Source organism: Pteropus alecto, unplaced genomic scaffold, assembly GCF_000325575.1.
Source record: "Pteropus alecto unplaced genomic scaffold, ASM32557v1 scaffold45, whole genome shotgun sequence".
Taxonomy (NCBI): domain Eukaryota; kingdom Metazoa; phylum Chordata; class Mammalia; order Chiroptera; family Pteropodidae; genus Pteropus; species Pteropus alecto.
In genome coordinates this window covers 37,962,982-37,967,787 of record NW_006442491.1, presented here as the reverse complement: position 1 = coordinate 37,967,787, position 4,806 = coordinate 37,962,982, and the positions used below count along the sequence as shown (strand labels likewise).

The 4,806-nt window shown below is 46.3% G+C and overlaps 1 pseudogene; it reads left to right on the top strand.

Moving 5' to 3' along the window:
• Positions 1 to 4,033: 4,033 nt before the first annotated feature.
• Positions 4,034 to 4,151, top strand: LOC112471326 (annotated as a pseudogene).
• Positions 4,152 to 4,806: the final 655 nt, after the last annotated feature.

The following is a 4,806-nucleotide window of genomic DNA, read 5'->3' as shown; positions in this document are numbered from 1 at the left end:
AAAAGGTGAGGGCATGCAAGGACTTGCCAGTAGGGTTTCCTAGAAATGCCTCAAACTCCCCCTCCTTCTCTTCCGCCTGTGTCCTGGCTGCTTCTCACTCTAAGTACTTACTGCCTCTTTTTCCTAACTGATCTTCCTATGAAGCCCCAGCTCTTGGGGTATAAGAAACTCTCATTTTTAGTATATAATTGGTGCCCAATAAGCCCAGCGAATTCACTTAAAACCAACACCAAAATTTCATAGTAAATAATGGAAAACAAAAACTGCAGCTGAGATTTTATCCTGAAAAAAGAAATAGAAAACGATGATGGTAAGTTTATTTATACACACATACACATATATATACAGATATGCATACATATTATGACACATATTTTATATATTATGAGATATATACACACACACACCCCTTAGGTTAAAACGTCACTCTATGCAAATCCTTATTACATCAAATCAAGTGCTACTTTTTGCCACAATTTTCCCCACCAAGCTGTAAAACGCACTACACAATATGTTTGAATTTCACAGCCCAATCACAGCAACGGAGATCTTTGCAGAAACATTCAAGGACTTGGTCAGCCTCCCCGTGGGCCTGCCCCAATGCTTAACCATGCCAATCCCTGACACGTGACATGCTTCTTCCTCCTCGATTTTCTCTTCTCAGCTGTGAACTGTCTGAATTCTCCGTGAAGTCATCTGCCCGTGGTTTCCCGGGTGATGGAGGCGGTCTTGAGTATCACCATCACCCTCCTCAACCTGAAAAAATCCTACACCTTTTCCAAGAGTTTCCATCGCGCTTTCCTACCATTTGTGGTATATTTTTAGCTATGGACAACCAGTGAGAGACCAACCAGCAGACACTTGGGCTCGACAAGTGGGTCTCGAGTGTGTGTTTGGTTCTGCAGTGAATATTTTTATGTTTTGATGATTCTGTGTGGCCACATGACAGCAACAACTCAAAAATGAAGAGTTAGATAGGGAGATCCCCCCATGCCTCTAACACAAAGGTTGCTATGCTCTGGATGTGTCCCTCAAAATTCATATGCTGAAATCTCAATGTCCAGTGCCAGAACTAGGAGGCGGGGCCTCTGGGAGGTGCTGACATCATGAAAGAGGAGTCCTCACCAATGGGATCAGGGCCCCTTCTGCCACGTGAGGACATGGAGAGAAGATGGCCACCGCACCACGCTGGCACCCTGATCTCAGACTTCCAGCCTCCAGAACTGTGAGAAATAGCTTTCTGTTATTTATAAGCCACCCAGTCTGTGATATTTTATTATAGCAACCCAATAGACTAAAAGAGAAGTCATGACTTTGTACTTTAAATTGCCATTGTGGACACACACACGCACACACACTATGATAATAAGGTCAACATAAAATGCCGACAGGAGCTCAGAGCAGAAACAAAGCACTGAGCTGAGCTGGGGCAAAGCCAAGTCCATGAGGCACCGGGCAGGGGGTGGAGGGGATATATGCTCAGTCTCAAGATGTTAGAGTCTTCAGGGCAAATCGAGGGGCAGTACATTCTCAGCGGAGTACGCCGGGCACAAAGTTCCAGGGTGTGGAAGAGAGGCCTGCTGACGGGCAGCGAGTAACAGATGTTACAAGGACAAAAGATCAAGGCCAGACTCTTAGCTCTGACCTAGGGCTTCTACATACACTGTGACGCTACTGATATTTGAAGTTGGGTACTTCTTTGTTGTGGGGGGACCGTCTCTGTCCTGTGCACTGTAGGGTGCTTAGCAGCATCACTAGCCTCTACCCACAAAATGCCAGTGGCACCCCGCTCCTAGAAGTGACAGCCAAAAAGGTCTCCAGACATTGCCCAACGTCCTCTGGAAGAAATCGCCCTGGTTGAGAACCCCTGGTGTAACGTAAGCTCCGTGAATTCAGGGATGACCGAGAATGGGTAATCAGTGGCTGTTTGTTGAATGAATAAATGAAGGGAGCAAAGGAAAATAGATTGGAAAGGAGAAAGGAGTCCAAAAGAAATACAGAGAGGATTAATGCAAATGAAAGACATTTTGAAGAGGAGGGGAAGAAGGTTGAAGAAGCTCACCATGAAGTCAGAGATAAAGGTCAAGAGCACCTTGGAGGGGGCACGCCCACTACGGGACTCTAGGAAAGGCAGTAGAAATCTTATTGTTTTACTTTAATAGTTATGTATTTAGCATACATCAAAAAAATACCGATTTTTCTGTTGACAGTAGTTATATCGTTTCATTTCAAGTTTATTTGTAAAAAAGCTGATATGAAAATTAAGTAATAATGGAACAGGTGGTATGAAAATAGGGCAAACTGTGAAGATGGCGAGTGAATGACTCAAGTTTGGAAACAGAAGGAGCTGGGGCCGGCTGAAGTTGGAGCACACGACTTCATCCACCACCCCACCCCCGCCCCCGCCAGGCCTGCCTGGCTCTGGGCCCCACTAATACAGGGCGCGTGGGCAGCGCCAATGCGCACCATCCAGGATCCCTATTCTGTTTATTTTAGAGAACGTTATTCTGTCCAGTTCAAGATTTCTGCATTAGTTTTTGTTTTTTTTTTTAATTCGTGAAAATTACATGGCACCTACCTCCCACCCGTACTACATCAGCCCATCTTACTTACTGCGTCTGGAGTGATGGGGGGTAGAGCGTGGAAGGGTGGAGATCGAAGACCCGACTATTTTCTCCCTGTGTCCCCAAGGCAGAAATAACAGCACCTCGGATTGGGAGAGCAAGACCTTTACACGTATCTTGTCTCATAGAGACTCATTTAGAAACACCCAAAGGAATCAAATGAATGGTTTTTACATACGTAAGCATTGTTATCACTGATGGTACCTCTCACAGAAACAGGAGTCATTATCAGGTCATTAATTTGAAATTAAGTAGGTGACTGGTTTTTATGGCACTTGCCCCAGGGATGACACACAATCCCCAGATCCCTAGCTCTTCCCTGGTGGTGGGGGGGGGGGGGGGGGAATGCAGATGTGAGTCCTACCAGAAAGGACCTTCACATCTGGCTGAGAAACTAAAAGACAGTCAAGGAAAAACGAGAAGATATTTACAGTGAGGGTTTGGTGTTTAGAGCAGAGAGACCCACGACTGTCCTGCAGCCCCTTTGCAGAAGATGGTGGGCGGAGTGTCTTTCTGGACCACAGGGAAGGGTTTGGTGAAGGGCTGAGATCAGGGCTGGTGTGCGAAGGAGTGGACAGACAGCGCCACTGGTTTCTTGGAGGTCCAGGAATAGCAGGCACAGGCTGTTCTGTGCTGACAGTTCCCCAAGCAGTGTTTTAACACTCAGCGCCATCAACTTCGCATCTTGATCAAGGCTGAGGCACTCTCAGCAACCCTGAAAGCGTTACCTCCCCAAGAATTCACTCTAAGTACTGTAGGGTTTTGTTTTTTTTTTTTTAAGTCCTAGGTAGCACAAATTGCACTTAGCAACTACTCAACCATATTATTTCCTTCCTGTCTAATGTAATTTTTCTGTTTTTCTATATAAAGAATTTTAGCTATTTTTAAAAAATTATCCTCCCTCCTAAATTAACCTGGCTATTTGTTTTCAACAATTAAATGAGCTAAGAAAGAGAATGAAGCAGTGCTAACTAGCTTCTAAACCGCCAGCCATCATTTTAAATGTCAACTGTTCCTATTAGGGGGTACAAGATTGCGGACTATGAGGGGAGGAGGGGAGGAAGGGCTTTTTCTGAAGGCTGGGCCAAGCAGTTTGTCTCCCAAACAAGACTCATCTGTGGATGAAACCACCTGCCATTCCCTCCTGCCCCCTCAACTTCTTGGTCATTCATTCCATCCATGCAACAAATAACTATTATGTAGGTACTTGAGAATCATTAAACAAGTCTGGCAAGAGCCTCGCCTTCAGAGGCTTGCAGTCTAGTGGAAGTTAACTGATAAACTAGATGATTTCAGTCACTTATTCCACAAATAATTATTTCATTGATCAATAAATAATCAGTGAACCCTTACTCAATGAGGTACCAAGAATCGTCATTAAGCAAGACAGGCAAGATCTTTGCCTTCAAGTCTACGGCCACACCACTCTGATCCAGCCGATCCTGTCTGATCTTGGAAGCTAAGCAGGGTTGGGCCTGGTTAGCACTTGGATGGGAGACGATCTAGGAAGACCAGGGACTGTAGGCATTAAAAAAAAAAAACTTTGCCTTCAAGGGCTTACATTACAGTGGAGGTTAAACAAATAAACAAGATGATCTCTGAGAGGTGGTAAGTACTAAAAAAAGTGCATCAGGATGTTGTAATGGGGGAACAGGTGTCGGAGGATCTGCTGAAGGGTGAAGGAAGACCTCTTCGGGGGCGACGTCTGAGCTAAGAGCCATCCTACAAACCCAGGGCCATGAAGCTTTTCCATCTGTTGCATCTAGCGCCCACGCTTCCTAACTACACTCTTTGTGTGGGCGTTAATCAAACTGATGTTAGTTTCTCCTTGTCTGTTTGTCTTCTTCCCACCCAGGGTCATAGCATCTGGGAGGCCAGGTGGAGTAAGCACAGTTGATTGGCTGACTTTGGAATTTTCCAGCCTGGCTGGGACGGGAGGTGGTTGGTTTGTTGGCTGGGTGACTTCAGAGCCCCTCCCCGCCCCCAACCTGGGCTGAGATGGGAGGTGGGAGGAATTTTCTAATGGGGCACCATGAACATTTGCTCAAGTAAACGCGACGGTGTCCATGTAAGCGGGCGGACTGCACCTGTCAACAGGTCTGCAACGCAAGGCGGGCAAGGGCCGGGCGGGACCGAACAGGAGAGGCTGACCCGGCCGGTGCGTCCAGGAACGCTGGACGGG